We start from the raw sequence: 23,178 nt of genomic DNA, 5'->3' as shown, positions 1-23,178 counted from the left end.
TAGCTGCCTCCTTACTGGTAGAGTGCTTTCCCTGTATTACTTTTATAAGAGCAACTCTGTAAAAGTCAGAATGATACTGGATTTTTTTTTTCTAATTCAGAAGTCTTGAGTTCAAATCCCATCTTTGCCACTTACTTCTTATGTGACCTTGGCCAAATCACTTAACCACTTTGGGTCTCAGTTTTCCTTTTCTGTAAAATAGAGAGGGGGAGGTAGTAAAGACTGCTGCATTGTCATCAGTATTTTTATCTCTTCTGTCTAAATTTAGTCACTTATCCATAACCAAAATATAGTTTTGTCCTAAAATATAAATATTGCTAATAATTTCTAAAAAAATACTAGCTTTAGTTTATGAAATAACATTTCTTTCTGCTTAATTTTAAAAATTGATGCTCATACTTACATACACATACAGTGGTGATGGTGGAGAAATATTATTAAAGGGCTTTTGTCATTACTTGCTGCAATTAAACACTTATTCTGTAAAAGGAGATAACAGCAATTTTTTTTATTTTGCTTTTTGAAGGGCAATTGGGGTTAAGTGACTTGCCCAAGATCACACGGCTAGTTTTTGTGTTAAGTGTCTGGGGCCGGATTTGAACTCAGGTCCTCCTGCCTCCAGGTCTGGTGCTCTATTCACTGTACCACCTAGCCACCCAACAGAAATTTTTGAAATCAGACATTGTCACACAATGCAATCCAAAGATATACTAATTTGATACTTACATGCTAAGTAATAACAGCAGTAAAAATAATAAAAGTCTTTAATTTCCATAATTAAACTATCATGTCTCTTGAAGAGCAGAAAACATTGTATGTCCAGTAAAAACATTGCAATTCACAACATACAATAGTCTTGAATTTGAGCTGAGGTGTTTCTGGCAACATTCCTTGGTTTTTCATGGTGTGGTGGCATATGCAGTACAAAGTGCACATGTTATGTGTTCAGAACCTTCAAGGTTGCAGTGATGTGGCATGATGCTTCATGGGCAAGCACTGTCAGAAACATTTCAGATTCATTACACATTTGATTTTTAATTAATTTTTGTCATTGTTCATTCAGAAACCTTTTACTGTTGTCAAATTTTTGAGACCCCCACATTCAATTACAGGACTCATAGTTTAAGAAGAGCTGAATTTCTATTCCAACCCACCCCCGACTTTTTTTTTAAAGACTGAGTCTGTTCATCTTGTCCAGGCTGGAAATATAGTGGCTACTCACAGGTCCAATATTACTACTGATTGGCAAGGAAGCTTTGACATGCTCCATTTCCAACTTGTTTTCCCTTCATCAAACAACCTGGTGATGCTCACCAGGATTAATGCCAAATTTAACATAATCAGATCAGCATAGCCCACTACAGCTCAGAACTCCAAGGTTAAGAAATTCACCAGGTTCAAACTTCTGGGTAGCTGGGATTACAGTGTGAATGTCCACAAATGGTCTTCTCCTTTTATAGATAACAAAGCTGATGTCTACAGAGAGTAAATGATGTCTTCAAATTTATGTGGGTAGTAAGTAGGAAAGCCAGAATTTGAACACAAAATCCCATGACTTAAAATTTATGCTCTCCTCACTGTACCAATCTGCTACCCACCTGTGGCCAAACTTCTCCCATCCAGAAAGCATCTTTCTTGGGACATGTTCATATTAGACTCATCTGTCCCGCTCTGGCACTTAAAATGGTTTTTATTTTCATCTTCCATCCATGCTAATTCATGAAAACAGACTGTATCACACTGCTCATTATTTTCTTAGCTTGCTTGAAATTGGCTGCTTTCTCTTTCAATAAAATCTTGAAGGAGGGAGACATATTACCATGGACCATGGCCAGACAGGAAGGGACTCCCTTGTCTAAATACTGGGCAAGACTCAAAAGTCTTGTTGGGAAGATATGTATGAACTGATAATAAGCAGAACCAAATGAATAATATACATGATGATTCCATTGATGTAAATATAACTATTTTTAAAAACTATAAGGAAAAATCATGAATGGTTTTGGAAGACAGATGGACAAATGTAGTTCTGTTTTCTCAGCAGAGAGATGAGGAAGACCGAGGAAGAATGTTCTATACGCTGTCAGAAAAGTTTACTGTATGGGATGTTTTTCTTCAACTTTCTGTTGCAAAACAAGTGTTTGATTCCTGGAAGGGGGGGGGGAGGTAAGAGAAAGGGGATAATTTCCAGAAATGACTGTGACATCATTAAATAGTTTGATTTTTTTTTTTTAGGGGGAAAACTCTTCCTGGATAACCTCCAGTCAGAGAGTCCTTCCATGCGGACAAATACCACCCAAGCAGTCCCTGCAATGCAAAGGAGGGACAGAGCGTGAGGAAGGTAGGGAGGCCTTTTGAAGAAAAGAGCTGTTTATTTTGCAAGTATCCAGAATAATGACTGCCCTTCGGGAAAACATTGCTTGAAAGTCCACAATTTCAACTTGTGATGGATATTGTGTGTAATCAGATCATTTTAATGATTCAGGAATCAGCAAACCTGAAATGTCTTTCATTTATTTAATGTTTAATCCAGAAGCCAGAATTGCAGTGAGTTGTTTCTGCAAACCTTATCATTAAATGAAGCACAGTCAAGTGGGGCACTTCCTTTCCCAGGTTATTCAGAGAACGTGCTCTGAGGGCTGTCAAATTACATTTTCATCACATAGTTACCAGCTAAGGTGTTTCTAAAGGCCAGGAGAAGCCACATTACTTCTGATAGCCTTTGGCTGGAAACTCAGACATCGTGGACTATTAAACACTATAGTTAGTATTTAAAGTGGGGAGGAGAAGTTGTCATTCCATGTGTAGGTAGGACAGACATTCTCAAATTCATTGAAAGAAGCCATGACCCCGAGAAGTGACTCGCTCCAGGCCAGAGCTAAGCAAAGCCAGGTCTCCTATTAGATGCTCAGCCCTGGGCTCTCTTCTCTAGTGGACCCTTCCAACCTTTGGAGCCTGTTGACAAAGCTGCTGTTTGGGCCTGAAACAACAGAAGGGGAGAAATAACTTTAGAAATCATTTGGTCCAGCTCTTACAGTGGAGGAAACTGATGATGGTGATGAACAGCGCAAGGCAGTATAGATTAATGGAAAGGGTACTGGTTCCGGAGTCCAAGGAACTGGGACTCCAGGTGGTTGTGATGTGGTTTAGGGTTTCTGAGAATCCCAGAATGTCAGGGTACAGGGCAGCATCTGCCTGGAATGAATTCACCCACTCATACCTTCTTCCAGTAAAATGACAAGGTTTATTTTCATGCCAATAGAAGCAAGCAGGCTTCCTAGTAAACCAATAATTTAGTGGGGGTGAGATTGATGCTTACATGCAAAAGCGAAAGTGAAAGGATATGAAAGGAATTAAGGAGTGGTAGGTAATCTGAGGTAGGCCAGGTACAACAGTGAAAGGAATATCAAGTAGGCTAATTAGATGATCCAGGTGGGATTAGGAGTGCAAGTAGTCTGGAGTGGGTCAGTGATCTGGGCTGCTGAAATATATGGGAACATTCAGGGCCTTTAGGGGTCCAGGTCTAATCACCCCATAAGCTGGGCTAGATGACCTTGGCCCAGTTATTTACCCATTTCTGGACCTCGGTTTCCTTATCTATAAAATGAGGGCACTGAAACAGATGGTTTCTGAGTTCCTGGCCAACTCCATATCTATGACTATCCTGTCATCCTATCTACTTTATCCTATGATTTGCCTTAAGCTGGTTGCTGTTCTGAGAAAACCAGAGCTGAAGTAACAAAGGTACTGTCATCCTGTCTGATGCTAATAGTACTTGTTTGAGCAGTGAGCCTATTTCCTAGTTTTTAGGCCAAGAAAAATGAAGAAGTCCCCTGAAGAAGTCAGGATCCCCTCAGATGTATAAACTTCTTTAAGCTTATGACAATGCATGTACCTGCAGGGTGGCACAATCCACCTTAGGCTGCATCCTTCTGCCAACACAACTTGTAGCTTCCCAACTTCCCTGACCTTTGTGCAGACCCTGCTCCAAAACTCTTACAGCTTCTCTGTTTGGGCCCACTCATCAGTTCCCATAAACTTAGGACCTTCCCCATTTCCTCATTCTAGGGTGTCAGAGAGATTGGAGGTTAACCACGAGAGCAAGGGCCTGGGCTGAGAAGGTGAGGGTGCTGTGTTCAAACCCACAGCTTTGTGTTTGCCTTGATCTGAAGGTGGGCAAGATGAATACATTCATGCTGTAAGAAACTTACACCCCGAAGTCAATTCTCATGTCTCTATAGTGGTGTTTTTCTGCCTTTCTCCCCACCCTTGATGACCTTGATTGACTTCTGAATCTCTGAAGGTCAGATCATTGGACTATCAATTTTTCCCCCCAAACAGGGGAAAACAGAGCTACCTAGCCTTCTACAGTACATGCAGGATACCCAACCCCAAAGCATCTTCGAACAAAAAGCAAGCTCAACCAACGCTAGATTTATAAGTCATTATTCTTTACTTGCTTCAATTTCAAAATACAAAACATCCCCAATTTTCAGATACTGTAGGGTCAGCACTTTTTTGTTCAAAGTCAAATAAGCAATCCCACCCATGAGTTCAGTGACCTAAGATGTAGTTTCTCTAGGGCTATCAACTTCAATTTATCTAGGGTAGTTGAGAACAGATTCACTTACCATCTAAAGACACTTTGATGACTTCTGCTGTCAGTAGGACAAAAGGCAAATCCTCTGGTGCTTAAATCCTTCACTGTTTGGCTCCAGGAAGACTTTTTTCACATCACCTCTTATACGCCCTACCATTCTGAGAAGATTAAGATCAATCCTGTATCATTTTCTTATTGTTCCTATTTATAATTAACCGATTTTGTCCTGTATTTTCTTTTGTTCTGTAACATCTTTCGTCTTGTCGTGGTTCTTTGTCTCTGAACTTAGGTCAGAATTCAGCTCTAAAATAGGTTAATTTTAGAAATCCATCTCTCTTGCTAATCACTGATCTATTCTTACCTCAAGGAATTTTGCTAACCTTGGGGTTCATGTATGAAAGATAGGGAGTTGGGCCTGATATCTTTATTGCACCAAGCCATCCTTCAAGGATGTGATTGGCTGTCCAAAATTCTGGGATGCTGCCTCACACCTGGACTCAAACAATGAATGCTTTTTAGTCTCATGAGAGAAGAAAAGGGGGCTAAAAAGAAGAACTTAAAAAGATCTTGTCTTGTCCTCTTTATCAGGAAAGTCACTTCCCCTTGCTGGCTTTGGTTCCTTAATCTATAAAATGAGACGGTTGGGACTAGTCTGATCTCTAAGGGGTTTTAAATTCTTTATGACTCTTTAATATGGTGAGAAAGTGTCCAAACTGCCCTATGCAGTCTGCCAATTACTCTGGTCTAATGAAGGTTTCTTCTCCAGTTTTTCAGAGAGAACATAAAAAAGCTGGAATACTAGAAACTTAAAAAGTTTACTGTGGCTTTCTTACTTCTCTTTTATTTTTTCTCTTAATCTGTTTCATGTATTTTCTTTCTCTCTTGACCACTTCCCCCTGCCTTTATCTCAGGGACTCAGATTGTTCTGTTCCCTTCCCTCTAGGCAACTGTCTCAATCATCTTCCTCCTTTTATTTTAGATTAAAATCATTAGAACATGAGATATTGGAATACTATTATGCTGTAAGAAATGATGAGCAGGATGGTTTCAAAAAACCTGGGAAGTCCTACATGAACTGATACAAAGTGAAGTGAGAAGAACCAGGAGAACATTATACACAATAACAGCAATATTGTAACAATGATCAATTGTGAAAGACTTAGCTACTCTGATCAAGACAGTGGTTCAAGACAATTCCTAAGAACCCACTATGAAAAATGCTATCCACCTCCAGGGAGAGAACTGATGGGCTCTGAGCACACACTGAAGCATACTTTTTCACTTTCTTCCTATTTCCCACTTTTCATTGGATCGCTTTTCTTTTTCTTTTTTTTTTGCAACATGTCTAATATGCAAATGTTTTGCATGATTTCACCTGTACAATTACTATCACATTTCTTGCATGATTTCACATGTATAATTAATGCCATATTGCTTGCCTTCTCAAAGGAAGGGATAGAATTTGGTACTCAAAATAAAAAAAAAATGTTCAAAACAAATAAATAATGATTTTTTTAAAAAAAGAACATGAAATCTTTATATAGTTTCCACTTCAGTTCTACCATCTAAGAGGAGGCATGATTCTCTTTTCAGGCTACTAACCTGAGGCTGAGACAAATGCTAATAATTTTCAATTATGATACCTGGGTATTTAACCCAGTTCACATCAGGTATCTCTGGGTTTCAAACAATTTCTGCTACTTTCCAACTGTAACCCATTTTGGTGAGGGAAATGGTGAGAACTGTAGTTTTTCCTAGCTAGGGGAGGATTTTGTTCCCCATTTTGCTGAGAGAAGAGGAGCCCAGGGACAACACTCTTCAGGGATGGGTTATTGGCAAGAAAGAAGAAAAGGGTATTACTTCCCCAAAATGAATATAATCATGAGCATTTGGAGACTTGTGACAAGATAGAGATAGCCCAAGATACATCCACTAAGATAGCTCACTAGACACGCCCCCTTCCCCCCCTTTGAAGAGTAATCTGTCAATACAGAATTTGCTTTTTTTTGGATGTGCCTATTTGCCAAACTGTGAGACATGATGAAGTTCATTCTCTCTCCCCTGCTTTGTGGCTGCCTGGTCAACCGGTATGGCTGCCCTGGGGATTATCCTGATCTACTTAAATCCTATTTTCTGCCTATACTTTTTTTTTTTAAGCAATTGGGGTTTAGTAACTTGCTCAAGGTTACATGGCCAGTTATTTCTGGGTGTGGTGCTAAGTATCTGAGCCCGGATTTGATCCCCAGGTCATCCCAACACTGGGGCTGGTGCTCTTACTCACTGAGCCACCAGGCTGCCCCCTGCCTATACTTTTATAAGGGATTTTATCCCATATAAAGAAGTTGATTCTTGATGCATTCTGAGTAATTTTTTATTATTAAAAGAATGCACTGTGCAAAGGGAAGGAAAATTAAAAGGGAACTTGAGACTAATTACCTTAGAGTTAACCATGAGTCTGCATGAAGCTCCCTCATGGACTGCACAAAATGAGGTTTTACCATCTTATCTTAGGTTACTCTCCTTTTCATATGCAATACTTCCCCAGAATTGGTATGCTCACTATTCCCCAAACACATAACATCTTTTCTTACCTCTATGTCTTTGCTTATTTCATTCTCTCTGCCCACAATGTCCTCTGTGACTCCATCTGGAAGTGGGGGGAAAACACATATTATAATATATATTACATATATAGAATACATGTTTTCTATATTATGTTATAATATATAATGTATATATTTTAAAACTAGAGCGAAAAGATACTTCAGAGGCTAGCCAGTCTAATCTTCATTTTACAGATGAAGAGATAAACTCAGCAAAGTTAAGTAACTTTTCTAAGGTCACACAGACTACAGGCATATGGGCTAGAATTTGAACCCAAATTCCCTGACTCAAGAGTTAATGAATTTTCCACTATTACCATTAGATTCTCCCATTAGAGTATAAACTCCTTGAAGGCAGGAACTGTCTTTTAACTCTTTTTGTATCCCCAGGATTTAGCACAGTGCCTGGCACTTAATAGGTGCTTAATTTTTATAAATCAATTGATTAAAACCATGTTATCCCACTGGTATTGTATTCAACCTTTCAGTCCAATTCATGGGCTTCTTCTATGAAGTCTTCCATTATTCCTCACTCCTCTTATAGTAAAAAAAACAATCTCTTCTTCTAAGTTCCCACAGCACTTTGTTCTCTTATGTCATTTATGATATTTTTAAAATTTTATACTTAATTATGTGTTTTCCCTTTCTTCTCTACAAGAATATATGTAGGTTTTATTGAGGGAAATGACTGCTGTATTAACTTTTTTTATCCCATGCTATTCATTATACATTGCTGTTGTGGTTGTTCAATTGTTTTAAGTCATGTCCAACTCTTTGGGACCCCACTTGGGGTTTGCTTGGCAAAGATACTCGAGTGGTTTGCCATTCCCTTCTCCAGCTCATTTTACAGATGAGGAAACTGAGGCAAAGTTAAGTGATTTGCCCAGGGTCACACAGTTAGGAAGTATCTGAGGCCAGATCTGAACAAAGATGAGTCTTCCTGACTTCAGACCCGGCACTCTATTGACTCTACCAGCTAGCTACTCTTCCTTTACACACAGTAAGTAATCAATAAATGTTTGTTTAATGAAGAAATGAATAAAATAATTTGGAACTCAAAATCTTGTACAAGTGTCTGAGGTCATATTTGAAGTCAGGTCCTGTCAGTGCTCTATTCACTGTGTCACCTAGCTGCCCCCAACCTCTTAATTTTTAATCTACCTCACATTGTGGGGAGATTTCTTGCTATCTCCTTCTCACTTGGCTGTTCTCATTCAAACCCAAGTTTCACTGAATCTTGAAAGAGGGAGCTCAGATGAGAAGCTATTATTGCTTTTTAAATTTATTTATTTATTTTTAGTTTTTAATGCTCAGTTCCACAAGCTTTTGAGTTTTAAATTTTCATTGCCTCTCTCTTCTCCCCCCACCTCAAGACAGTGTGCAATTTAAAATAAGCTCTACATATACATTCACATTAAATATATTTTCACATTAGCCATGTTGTAAAGAAGAGTTAGAACCAATGGGATGAACCATGAGACAGAAGAAACAAAACAAAGCAGAAAAGAGAGAGCAAATAGCATGTTTCAATCTGTGTTCTTTCTCTGGATATGGATAGGATTTTCCATCATGAGATTTTTTTGGAGTTGTCTTAGAACCTTACATTGCTGAGAAGAGCCTTTAACTTTACTATTATAGTTAGTCATCACACAGTGTGACTGTTATTGTGTACAGTGCTCTCCCAGTTCTGCTCACCTCATTCAGCACTAGTTCATATAAATATTTCCAGGATTTTCACCTACTCATCATTTCTTATAGCACAATAGTATTTCATTACATGTGTATACCACAACTTGTTTAGCCATTTCCCAATTGATGGGTATCCCATCTATTTCCAATTCTTTGCCACCACAAAAACAACTACTATAAATATTTTTGTATATGTGGCTCCTTTTCCCATTTTTATGGTCTCTTTGGCACAAGCCCTAGAAGTGTTATTGCTGGGTTGGGGTATGCACATTTTTATAGCTCGTTGAGCATAGTTCCAAATTGCTTTCCAAAATGGTTGTATCAGTTCATAACTCTACCAACAATGCATTAGTTTTCCAATTTTTCCACACCTTCTCCAGCATTTATAATTTTTATGTTTTGTCATGTTAGCCAATCTATAATAGGTGAGATGTGGTATCTCAGAGTTGTTTTGATTTGCATTTCTCTAATCAATAGTGATTTAGTGCATTTTTCATATGATTATAGATATAAACTGAAAAGTTTTGGACAGGATATTTGTCATGAGCTAAGCTTTATTTTTTAAAGGAGTGTCAGGCACAGTTTTTTAAATGATTTAATTAAAGAAATTTGAGTTTAAAGAGATTTGCTTCAGATGAAATGGGGATGAGAGTGGTGAATATGATATTGTGTCATGGAGACTTGATCAAACACATACCCCAGAAAGAGGCAATTATTACCTTATTGAATGGAAAGTGTTAACTGTCCTATAACTAATAAAGGTTGCTATGTGGAAACCCAGGCAGCCCATGACTCACAGGTTCTGCAAACAACTGTCAGTGAATGCAGCAGCTTCCCCTTTTGATGTGGCTTTATTCTCAAGTTTATCTTGACCACTTAGATATAGGGAAATAAGAATCCCTTCCATTAAACTATATTCCTCCTTGTATATAATGAAAGGGGAAAAAAAAACAGGAAGTGGGTTGATTTCTAAGATTCTATTTGTGGAAGTAAATGAGTTTATAAGCAAGGAAATCCATAAATTTTCCATTCACTTCTGACAAATGGAAAATAAGCAAAAGGTTATTTATTTCCCTTTAGGATGTTCACACAATATACCAAAAACTGAATGATATGGGGGGGGGGAGGTAGGAACAAATAAAAATGCAGTAAAAATAGAGCTGAATTGGTTGAAAATTGAGGATCACATTATTTATATGTATGTGTGTGTGTATTGTATATCTATATGTATAAACAAGCAAGTCTCTACCCTTAAGGAGTTTACAATCTTAAAAAGAACAACTTCATGATGAATTGATGACAGAGAAGTGTTATGGAAGGTTGGACCCTGGCAAGAAAAGGTCAAAACTGGCCCACCAAAGCCCCTTGACCAAGGAGCAAAATCCAAGTTACCAATAGGAGGGATATGAGGAAAATGATTAGGAAAAACAGTTTGGAAAGAAGAATTGCAAACCTTTACAACCATATGAAAAACTTCATTAATAAGGGGAATACAATCTAAAGCACTTCTGAAATTAGCACTGTGCCTGGCCTATAGTAGGCACTTAATATGTTTATTGATTGATTTTATCTCCTACTATGTAAATTGACAAAGATAACAAAAGACAAGATGTGTTCAAAGTATATACCAGGGAATTGAACAGGTGACTGTAATTGCCCAGCCTTCCACAACTGCCCTGTCATCAATTCATCATGAAGTTGTGTTTTTTTCTTCTTTGTCTTTCCACTTTCTTACATCCTTTTATGTGTTTTCTGACCCCCACACCCACACATTAGACTGTAAACTCCTTAAGGGCAGAGATTGTGTTGCTTGTTTCTATTTGATAGAAGTTTAATGCATTAAGTGCTTAAATGTGTTTTTTTTTTAATATCTTTTGATGGTCTTGAGGAATGAAACCATTTGGTATTGATTTCATTACCAATCATTCCTCATCTCTTGGGAAATGGTTCTTGGTACTATTTTTTTAGTTAGTTGCCTATATATCTTGTACATTGACCCTTTATCAAAGATATTTGAGGCCAAGACTTTTTTCCCCAAATCCCTAATCTTATCCCAATTGCTTTGATTTTGCTCATGCAAAATGCTTTTCAATTTCATGCAACCAAAATTGTCTTTTATTATCACCTCTATCCTTTATTTGATTAGGAATTCATCCTCTATTCATGGTTGTGAGAAATATTTCCTTCTATTTTCTTATGTGACTTTTTATATTTAAAATCATTACTCATTTGGCATTCATGTGGTATATAGTGTAAGATGCTAGCATAAACCCTTTTTTAAAAAAATCAAACTATTTTCCAGTCTTACCAGCAGTCTTTGTCAAATAGAGGATCCTCCTCAAGGTAGTTTATATTCTTGGACTTACTGAACATTAGTCTATTAAATTTGATTATTTCCAATTATTTATCTTCTAATGCATTCCACTGACCTACTTTTCTGTTTTTAAACCAGTATCAAGTAGTTTCTGATGATTGCTGTTTTATAATATCGTTTGAGTTATTTTTTCATTATTTCCTTTGATACTCTAGATGTGGTATTCCTTCAAGTGAATTTTGTTCTTATTTTTTCCAGTTCTACAGTGTTTACTTCATAGCTTGGTTGGCATAAACCACTAAATTTTTAAATTCATTTAAGTTGTATCATCAGTTTTACTGATGATTGGCATGGATGGCTTCACCGTTATCAATGAAAATCTCTCCAATTATTTGTCTGCTTAGTTCTATAAAAAGCATTTGTAATGAGGTTGATGTCTGGCATGGGACACATACCTTGACCCTTTGCTGAATTTCATGTATCTTGTTGAAATGATATAACAGCTGCTGATTGGTCACTAGTGATGGAGGTTGCATCAAATATGAGTAGTCACAGAATCAAGAGGAGCTGCTCACTCAGTCAACTAGAAGAGCAACTGAGAAGAAACACCTCACTTTTTCTTTTGGGGGTTCTCCTGGACTCTCCCTTGAACTTATAGCAAGGAGAAAGACAGGTAGAAATTCCCATCTCTCAGCAGCAGTTGCAACTATGGGAGCCTAGTTAGATAAACCTGAGTCCTTGACCTTCTTTTTTGCTTTTTTTTTTTTTTTTTTGCTTTTTTTGAGGGGAGATGGCAGGGTAATTGGAGTTAAGTGACTTGTCCAAGGTCACAGGGCTAGTAAGTGTTAAGTGTCTGAAGTTGAATTTGAACTCAAGTCCTCCTGACTCCAGGACCAGAGCTCTATTCACTGCACCACTTAGCTGCCCCATTTTTTTTTCAGTGAATAAACTTCTCTTTTTTCTTCCTCCATTCTCTCCCTTCCCCCAATGGAAAAAAAAAACCCTTTTTTAACAAACACACATAGTGAAGTAAAACCAATTCCCAGATTGGCAATGTCCAAAAATGTGTGACTACTTCTGCTTATTAGTCACATTTCTGTCAGAGGTTGATAGTATTTTTCATCATTGGTCTTCTGGAATCATCCATGACTGATCATTACATTGAGCAGAGTTTTTAAGTTGTTAATATTGATGTTGAAATACAAATTGTTTTCCTATTTCTGCTTACTTCACTTTACCTACATCCATATATGTCTTCTCATGTTTCTCTACAACCATTTCTATCTTCATTTCTTATAGCATGATAGTATTGCATTATGTTCATATGCCATAGTTCATTTGGCCATTTCCTAATTAATGAATACCACCTGAATATCCAATTCTTTGCTACCACAGAAAGAGCTACTGTAACTATTTGTGTACATAGAAGACCTTTTCCTCTTTCTTTTATGTCCTTGGGATACAAACCTAGGAATATTATTTCTGGTTCAAGGGGTATTCATAGTTAATAATGTGAGGGGAATTTCCAAATCACTATCTGATCTATACTTCGATATTCCACTAACAAAAACCAAGTGAAAATGTTATTTTTCAATAACAATGAAATTTTTAAAATTGGACATTAACTGATTAAAATATGGAAGAGAGATTTATTTTTACATAAATCTAGGAAGAACTGAAAATATGGAGGGATAGCTCTTGCTCATGAATATAGTTAGAACATCAATAATTACAAAATTAATTTACAGATTTATTGTGATATCTATCAAAATAGCTACAGGTTGATTCACAGAATTGTCTTGGTTACAAGAAAGTCCATATGGAAAAAACAAACAGACAGATAGATAGATAGATAGATAGATAGATAGATAGATAGATAGACAGACAGATAGATAGATAGATAAGAATATAAAGAACTATTCAAAAGAAGTGAGCAAAGAAATTCTCACCAGGACTCAAAGTACTATAAAACAATAAAAAAACTGTTTGATATTAGGGAAAAGAAAAAAAGAAATACACCAACAGAACATACCAGAGAACACACAAATAGGATTCAATATGTGCAAAGGTTTGCTATTTGTTAAACCTGACCTATATTTAAATTCATTGGACACTTGAAATTCTATTTAATACAATTCATTGGGAGTGGGCTGGAGAGAGGGAATGGATCATCGTCAATGTCCCACTCCCAGTTCTCTCTATTATATCCCTTGACTATGAGTTTCACTGTCCATTTGCCACTACTATTACCCTATGCCTTTTGCAATTTCTTTCCCTATGTCCTAATTAAACATGGACCATTAAGAAGAAAATTATTTCCAGTCCCTTACTCATATTCTTTCATTTCCTTCCTCTCCAACTCCATTCCAAATATATCCCAATCTAATCCTGCTCACTCCTTCCCCAGTGTCCTCTTTAAATATCCCAACCAGTTTCTTCCAATTTCTACCCATGAAGAACCAAGCAACCAGGTCTACTAGAGTCCTTATCCCTCCCTATAAAGCCCCAAGCCCTCATCTGCATCTTGGAAAAGAGATCCTCCTCTTTTGTAAGAGGAACAGAACTCTGGTATTTCCAAACTGAGCTAGGAGATCTGAAGAAAGTCTAGGGCAAATTGAGTGTATAAGGTTCAGATGGGTACTTTTGAAACTGTTAATCTCCTTTTGTGACCCTAACCTCATAGCACCTGAAGCCTATTGCTACCCCTTTATAGTCTGAGATACACTTGCATCTTTGTTTCTCTTGTAACTGAATCTGGATGTATACTTTCCTCACCAGCAATCATGAACCTGTTGTGTTCTCTGCCCTGAATGTCTCTTCCCTTACACCCATCCTCATGTTCATGCCTGTGTCATGGACAGGATCATAGGATCATAAGTTGGCAACTAGAAGTTAACTTAGTGGGCATCTAGTCCAAACTGTTCATTCTACAGATGAATAAACAAAAGCCCAGAGATGTACTGTGATTTTCCCAAGGTTTTACACATACAGGAAGTAGCAGAAATGGGATTTGAACTCAGGTCTTACTGAGAAACTGAGGGTGAAAGAGGTTAAATGAGTCGCCAAGGGTGACACAGATAGTAGTGAGTGTCTGGGGGAAGATCTGAACTCAGTTCTTCCTGACTTTCTTAACCAAAAATCTTTCATAACTTAAGATAGCTTACATTATTCCAATTCAACAAGCATTTATTAAGCAAAATCTTCTAACTATAAATTCAGGATTTTTCTGCTGACCATCTTTATTTCCAGCAAGTTATTTGATTTCAAGGAACCACTGAAACTTCTTGAAGGGAAAAGTGACATGGTCAGCCATGTGCTTAAGGAATATCGATTTAACGACTATGTGGAGAAGGGATAGGATACAGGAAAAAGCTGAATGCAAGGAGACCTGTCAAGAGTTTATTGCTATAGTCAGTCACCAAGCGTTTATTGATAGACGTGGTTCTTCTCAGCAATGCAAGTTTCTAAGACAAGTTCAAAAGGCTCATGATGGAAAATCCTTTCCACATCTAGAGAAAGAATTATGGAGATGAATGCAGATTGAAGTAGACTATTTTCTCTTTCTCTCTTTTTTTTTTGTTTTGTTTTGTTTCTTCTTTCTCCTGGTTCATTCCATTGGTTCTGACTCTTCTTTACAATATGACTAATGTGAAAATATGTTTAATATGCATGTATATGTAGAGTGTATATCAGATTGCATGCCATCTTGGAAAGGGAGAAGGGGAAAGAGGGAGCAAAAATTTAAAACTCAAAAGCTTGTGGAACTGAATGTTGCAAACTAAAGATAAATTAATTAACTAAAAAAACAAGCATTTATTAAGTGCCTCTATGTTCCAGGTATCATATTAAGCAGTAGTGATACCAATAAACCAAAAACTAGGCCCTCTTAAGGAGCATGTCTAATGGAGAGACAACACAATTATATATAAACAAAATATATGCAAGATAAACTGAAGAGAATTAAAAGAGGGAAGGCACTAGCATTAAAGGAAATTGGGAAAGGCTTCCTATAGAAAGTAAGCTTTGGGCTAAGATTTGAAGGAAGCCAGAGAAGCCAAGAGGCAAAGAGAGCTGAGGAGGGAAAGCTTTGCAGGTATGGGGCATAGTCAATGAAAATGCTTGGAGTCAGGAGATGGAGTGTCTTTTTTTTTTTGGAGGGCAATTTGGGGTTAAGTGACTTGCCCAAGATCACACAGCTAGTTTTTGTGTTAAGTGTCTGAGGCTGAATTTGAACTCAGGTCCTCCTGACTCCAGGGCCAGTGCTCTATTCACTGTGCCACCTAGCCACCCCGAATGGAGTGTCCTTTTCAGGAAAGAGCAAGGAGGCCAGTGTCACTGGATCTCACCTGGGGTAAGTTGTAAGAAGCCTGGAAAGGTAGAAAGAGACCAAGTTATGAAGGGCTTTAAAAGTCAAATGCAGGATTTTAGGTTTACTCCTAGAGGCAATAGGGAGCCACTGGAGTTTATTGAATAGGGGAGTGAGATAATCAGATCTGTTTTAGAGAGATCAATTTGAGAGCTGAGTGGAAGACAGATTAAAGTGGGGAGAGAATTGAGGCACGGACACTGACCAACAGGCTGTTGCAATAGTCTACGCACTTTCTTGAGTTCAAATCCAGCCTCAGATACCTACTAGCTGTGTGACCCTGGGCAAGTCACATTACCCCTGTTTGCTTCAGTATACTTATCTGTAAAATGAACTGGAGAAAAAAATGGCAAACCACTCTAGTATCTCTGACAAGAAATCCAAATGAGCTCATACAGACTCAGGCACAACTAAAGAAGAATTCAACAACAAATAAAACAAAGTATTTGTAGCAACATTTTTTATGGTTGGAAAAAAATACCTAGAAACAAAGAAATAACTAGATTGTATCTTTTTTTATGTAGTTGACTGTTATTCTATAAAAAATGATAAATGTGGTGAATTCAAAGAAAAATGGGCATATTTGTATGAACTAATATCAAGAGAAAAAAGCAGAATCAAAAGAACAATGGGTAGAAATATTAGGGTGAAAGGTGGGAAGAAATAGAAATGGAGATGGAGAAGGAAACCAAGAGACTGAAGATGAGAGCTATCTTTATTCAAGAACAATGTTATCAAGGAACTAAGACACATCCAGGTGGCCCTGATGGTAGAAGGGACTCGCTTTCAGAGGGGCATTCTGACTGGAGATAGGCCTCAGAGGGAGAGAATGGGGCAATGAGCAGGGCACGGAAGGGAAAGGAGGACTCTCTCCAGGAAGCACACATCTCTCTGTTCACAATGTTTTCCTGTTTAACCCCTCCATTGCCAAAACTAATACAAAACAAGATGCTACATGGCAGCTGAATTCATTTAAAATGCAACAATTGGTCTGGTCCTGGGAGATGGATAATGAAACATAAATCATTCTTCTCAGTAAAGTGGTAAGAAGGGACTGTGGCCATGGAATATGGTTGCAAAGTAAGTCAGTTTTGTTGAGCTGTTTTTCTTTGTTTTAAAGAAAGATTATAGACAACAATACATAGGGAAATGACCATGGTATATAAAATTAAAAGAATACTGTGAAAGAAAGAACTGATAAATAGAAGTATGTATAAAATTGTTTTATGTACACATACACACATATACACGTAAATATTTATGTCTAATGGTAGTGGGGGGAAGGGGCAGAAAGGAAAGAAAAAAAGGGAGAAAAAGAAAGTTACATGATAACTTTCCTATACATTTAAAAGGAATAGCAAGTTGCACATAATAGATTTGCAGTTTCATATACAATCATCTTTTCTTCTATTCTACTATGTAATGGAAATGCTTGTTTTATTTCTTAAGCTCAGAATAAAATAAATATAATTTTTTAAAAAGAACATTGAGAACGATCAGATATTGGGCAGGCAGTGGGTGATCAGAGATGGTTCAAGGATGAGCTAATGTCCTCATTTTTTCTCATTAGTCTCTTCTCTACTTCCTGTTTGTTGGGCAACAACTAGAATGTTGAGAAATGATTCAAAATATATTTTTTCCTTTTTTTTTTTGGAGGGGGAAAGGCAGAGCAATTGGGGTTAAATGATTTGCCCAAGGTCACATGGCTAGTGAGTGTTAAGTGTCTGAGGTTGGATTTGAACTCAGGTCCTACTGACTCCAGGACTGGTGCTCTACTCACTTCACTACCTAGCCACCCCCATTCAGAAAATATTGAAATTGCTAGGTGGCCTGGTAGATGGAGCACTGGGCCTGGAGTCAAGAAGATCTGAATTCAAATCTGGCCTCAGACATTTCCTAGCTGTGTGATTCTGGGCAAGTCAGTTACTCTCTGTTTGACTTAATTTCCTTAACTGTAAAATGGGCATGATAATAACACCTCCTTTGCAGGTTGTGGTGAAGATCAAATGAAATAATATTGTAAAGCACTTAACACAGTGTCTGGTGCATAGTAGGTACCATAGAAATGTTGGCTATTATTATCTTTGTATGAGGACTTCAAAGTGGCCATGGGAAACCTCCCACTAACCTACTAGATTCTCCCAACAAAAGCCTCTAGCTTTCTTATCAGAACCAAACTAAAGATTTCTCTCTCTCTCTCTCTCTCTCTCTCTCTCTCTCTCTCTCTCTTTCTTTCTCTTTCTTCTCCTCTTTTTCTCTTTCTCTCTCTCTCTTCTCTCCCTCCCCCCCCCTTTTTCTGTGTGTGTCTGTCTGTCTCTCATTGCCAATGATGGTTTTGACTTTTTGGTAAATACAGGGGATGAAAAACAATTTGTCTGAATTTCTTCTTGAGGAATAAAAACGGAACCAAGTTAAAGCACCAGTTTTTCTTTAGAGGCTAAGTGACTTTTTATCTTCCTCTGTCAAGTGACATCATCCTTTGTTTCACTGGGTATTTCTCTAAACTGGTCAGGTCATATCTCTCCTTTTGAGCCAATGGTTCAAAGTTCCAGCACTGGAGTTATGCGACAGAAAAATCAGTCAGATAAGGATTATGGTTTTACAACTGGAAAGGACCAAAGAGCAAAGAGACTATCTGGCCTAATATATTTTACATATGAAGAAGCTGAAGTCCAGGGAATTTAAATGATTTGCCCAAGATCTCAAAGGTGGTAGGAGTTGGGGTGGAGGCAGGATTTGAATACAGATCTTTTGATTCTAGAGATAGTATATTTTTCCTAGTCACTAGATTTCTGTGTTGTTTTGATAACACTTAATCTCAAGTACTTCTATGGAGCTGAAATTTTACTTATTTTAAAAGAGGAGAGACTTGAGCTCATTAGATGATAGAAAGGAGGTAGATAGAGATGATGAAGTCAAAGGAGAGATGAAGTGGTACAAAGCAGAGATGTTGAACACACTGGCTTTGGGTCCCACAGTGGCCCATAACACTCCCAGGGAGATTAGAATATAATTGGGAAATATTTTTAAAGACAAGTAAAAATACAATAGAATATAGATAAAGTCAAAATATGGTTTGCAGGGATCCTTGTGAATGGTTTAGATCAAGAGGCTCTTGTTGGGAGAATCTATAGGTTGGTGGGAGGTTCCCCAAGGCCACTTTAAAGTCCTCATGCAAAGTCCTCATTCCTATTTGAGTTTGACTCCACAGGTATAAGAGAATGAGCACAAAATTTGGAGTCATAACCTGAACCAGATTTTGAAGGACTCTTGCTTAAGAAGGTCAAAATGGCATGGAGCAGCCTCCAAGTTGTAGAACAGATCCTGGAGCCGTTCTCCATCTTAAAGCTCACATAAGGAGTGCTGAAAGAATTTTCTACTACTAAAGTCCTCCTAGATGAGGAAGAAGGTAGATTTAACAGGCTGAACTGTAGTACCTTGGGTTTGAAGCCTCCATTTTCTGCCAGGATGCTTTCTCAAGCAAGGGTCTTTCAAGATCTGGTTTATCAAATGATAGCATTTAAAGCTGGAGTTTGTCTAGTCTACCTACTTCATTTTACATAAGGGAACGGAGAGGGAAGTGACTTAGGTCACACTGTGAAGACCTGAGCAGTATTCCAATCTAGGTCTCTTGGCTGAATCGCCTGTCCTTTCTATTACATCATCTTGTTTCTCCATCTTGATACTAAGGTATAAGAGCAGAGGGAAAACTAAAAATAAAGCAAACAGTCTAGTTTTGTGTGGACCCACAACAGATCAAGGTCTACAATTTTCTCTATGTTTATACATAGCTAAACGTACATGGACAAATTCATGGGCTTGGTTCTCCATTTGGGGAAAAAGCATATATAAACCAATTACCAATATTAACCATATTAGAGTCCAAATAACTAGCCATGGCTATGGGATCTCTTTGCAAGGGTACTACATAAATTCAGTTCAACAAGCATTTATTAAGCACCTTTTACATATAGAACATTCTTTCTCTCATAATTCCCTTTTCTAGTCTTATGAGCTCTCATGTTACACCAGCAGAGAGAAGCCCATAAGTACCAATGGATGGTTTCTAGATTTGAGTCTTGAAGAAGCTGAGGAGGAGAAGAGAGAGGATGCCCTGGCTCATACATTAGTTCCTTAAAACCCCCAACTCCCTGATTTTCCTGACTCTGTACAACCTGTTCTTTTAGGTGGTTAGGTAACAGGTTGTGGTGACTGTTATTCATCTGATGTTCTATGCTCTCTCTTCCTGTTGCTGTTAGGCTGCCATTCTAAGGGTGTTGCTGTTTGTCTCTTGACTTTTAATTCTATTTTGTGGTGTGCTATATACATACTCCCCACCCCAGGCTTATTAAACAAGGTACAAACATTTAAATTTGCAGCCATAATATAAGAAACAAAAAAACAAAGTGCACTTTCCAACCCAAAGGTTGGGGGCAGATGATCTGGGGCAGAGGTGGGGAACCTGTGGCCTCAAGGCCGCATGTGGCCCTCTATGTCCTCAGGTGCAACTGTTTGACTGAATAGAACAAATCCCCTCAATAAAAGGATTTGTTCTGTAAAATTTGGACTCAGTCAAAAGGCTAAACTCAAGGATCTAGAAGGTCACAGGTTTCCCACCCTGGTTTGGGGTGTATTTCCGATATTGAGGACTGTGCAGAGGTACAGAGGTGGGACATGGCATGTTATATTTAGAAAAACAGCTAATAGGACTATTTAACTGGTGGTGATAGTGAGAGCCTGGCGTAGCAGAAAGCGTCCAGGGCTGGGAGTCAGAAGACTTGTGTTCTATTCCCGGTTCTGCCAAAGTAGTTGCAAGATTTAGGGAAAAACAAGTCTCTTTCCCGCTAGACCTTGATTTTCCTTTCTGTAATTGAAAATATTTCAGTGGTAACCTATAGCCAGGCCAATACACATTATAAAGGAGGAAGAGGGTCTGAGGGTGTAGCTAGATTTTCAAGGGGTAAGTTCCTAGACTTAAGAACAGATAAGATTAAGAGGCAGCTAGGTGGCGCAGTGAATAGAACACCAGCCCTGGAGTCAGGAGGACCTGAGTTCAAATCGTTCCTCAGACACTTACTCTAGTAAGTCCTTGGGCAAGTCATGATTGCCCTGCCCTCCCCCCTCCAAAAAGCAAAAAATTAAAAAATTAAAAAACAGATAAGATTACAAGTCATTAGGAGTTGGGAGACACTGATGGTCAGTAGCCAAGCAAGCAGCTAAAGCATAGCCCACTTTGAACTGGTAGCATTTGATAGCCACATAAACCTCTCACACACACACACACACACACACACACACACACACATACCCACATACATACACACACATACACACACACACACACACACACAGCATAACATTGTCTTCTTCAAAATGGTGGACTTGGCTCAATGCCCACTACTCAAGCACGATTTCCAGGAAGAAAAAAGGAGACAAAGGAAGGTCTCGGTGATTAATGAAAGTTGAAACCAGGATTATTAACATGTATCCCTGCTAAATAATTGTATCCTAATAAGCTAACTTTCTTCTTTTGTGCTTAGGCTAGGTAAGCCATTTGCTCATCTTGATACATGGCCTTAGGATGGTTTCCCAAGCCTCCTAGGACATCTATCCTTCTTCCATCTCTCAGATATGATATCACTTAATAAAGTTTAAAATGCTTCAACTGAGGCTCACAATATTGATAATGATGAGAACAATAAGGAGGAAGAAGAAGAGGAGGAAAAGAGGGAAGAAGAAGAGAAAGAAAAGGAAGAGAAGGAGAAATAAAGAGGGAAGAAAAGAAGGGAAGGAAGAAGGTAACTAGTGGAAGAATCCTGATTGAAAGTCCTGCCTAGAGTACAAGGCTGCATTTAGAGAACCTTGAAAGAATTCCCTGAATGTTCTCAAAGAAAGCTCATTAGGAAACACAAGACCAAACATTAACAATAGCCCATCTGTTAACAGGGGAGATGTTCTTGAAAACTCTGGACCCTCCTTCTGCTGTCTTAATATACTCTATAGATACATAGGACCTCAGAACCAAATTCTATCTAAACAGCACAGTTATAAAAGTGCAAGTAGTTTATACATACCCAAGAGTTTGACTCTAAAATGCCATAAACTCAGTTATTCTCTAGGCTCTACAGCTGCTTCGAGGTAGACCTGGCAGAGTTCCTGGAAATGCTCTGAATAGTACTACAGGCAAGCACTGTCTGCCCAGACACTTATTTCTAGTCATTTCCTTCCTTTTGTCCAGAGTAAAAAACCACTTGTAATAGATGGGCTCCTAACAACATCCCATTCTTATTCATCACTTGGTGATTTTTCATTCATTTTATTCTCTAAAATGTCTGAATCCAGGCACCCACCAAAGGAAGCTGGCCCAGATTTTTGCTTTTGCTCTATATTACAATCAGCTGGCTCCTTGAGGATGACTGGCTACATCATTCCAAAGAGGGCATGAGCCACCCACTCTAGCACAAAGATTGCTCACTAGTGCTCAGGCTCTACTATCTATCTGATGACTTATGTAAAACCTAGGTCATGAATGCTCGCCTTGAATTTTCCGGCTCTTTTGTCCTAGTATATAAGTAATCAGCAAAGCTCCCTAGTTCATGAAAAATAGTCATCAGACTGATTCCTAGATACCTCTCCTCCATGAAGCCTTCCCTGACTAGCCCTATAAGGTCATAAAAAGGTGTGATAGAATAATAGATATAGAGCTGAAAGGGGCCTGAAAGGCCAGGCAATCCTAACCTTCTCATGGGCAACCTGGGGTCCAGGTTAAATGACTTGCCCAAGGTCACACAAGTAGTACATGACAGAGACAGGATTTGAATGCAGCTCCTCAGACTCCAAATGTAGTCCTTTTTCCTCTTTACAAAGCTGTACACTCCATGGTGATCTCTTTTACTTTGTATCATACCAACAAGTGTATGTGACATATGAGTATACATTTGTTTACCTGCTACCTTGTAGCAAGCTCCGTTGGCTAATTCAATTATAAGCACTTCCAAGGGCTGGACAGACTTCTTTTTTATGCTCCCCCTCCCACAAGTGATGAGAAAAGAGAAACTTAAAATTCTGGTGTAAAGTAGATACAACTTACATGCTCTGAAGCTCCCATTTCATATCTCTGGGGCTCAATTTCTTCTGTGAAATGAAAAAGCTAGAGTAGGAGATTTCTGAGGTTCCTTCCAAATCTAAAATTCAATAAACTGGAGTCCTGAAGGGGTTGAACAGACACATTGTGATATATATACGAATGTGTGTATGTATGTGTGAACGTGTATGTGAACACACAATCTTCATGGTAACAGATAATAGATGGTAATATATATTATATAAATATAATGTATATTATATATATATAATATAAAATAGATTAAAGCCAGAATGACCTTCAGAGATACTACTTTTGTTACTGAGTCATTTCAATCATGTCCTATTCTCCTTGTCCCCATTTGGAGTGTTCTTGTGAAAGATACTGCAGTGGTTTGCCATTTCCTTCTACAGCTCATTCTACAGTTGAGGAACTGAAGTAAACAAGGTTAAGTGACTTGCTTGGGGTCACACAGCTAGTGTCTGAGATCATATTAGAATGAAGGCCTTCCTGACTCCGGCT

General features: G+C 38.2%; 1 long non-coding RNA gene across 1 annotated transcript; it reads right to left on the bottom strand.

Moving 5' to 3' along the window:
* Positions 1–2,290: 2,290 nt before the first annotated feature.
* Positions 2,291–21,764, bottom strand: LOC138174687 (uncharacterized). Its single transcript, XR_011171800.1, has 4 exons — positions 21,647–21,764; positions 7,192–7,247; positions 4,632–4,758; positions 2,291–2,980 (listed from the first exon to the last, which is right to left on the bottom strand). It is a non-coding gene; the product is annotated as an uncharacterized lncRNA (long non-coding RNA).
* Between the last annotated feature and the right edge of the window lie 1,414 nt (positions 21,765–23,178).

The sequence above is a fragment of the Petaurus breviceps genome, unplaced genomic scaffold (assembly GCF_028583685.1).
Source record: "Petaurus breviceps papuanus isolate PSGF00001 unplaced genomic scaffold, PetGlider_PUasm1.0 76, whole genome shotgun sequence".
Taxonomy (NCBI): Eukaryota; Metazoa; Chordata; class Mammalia; order Diprotodontia; family Petauridae; genus Petaurus; species Petaurus breviceps.
Note: the sequence above shows the minus strand (reverse complement) of the source record. Positions and strands in the feature narration are given on the sequence as shown.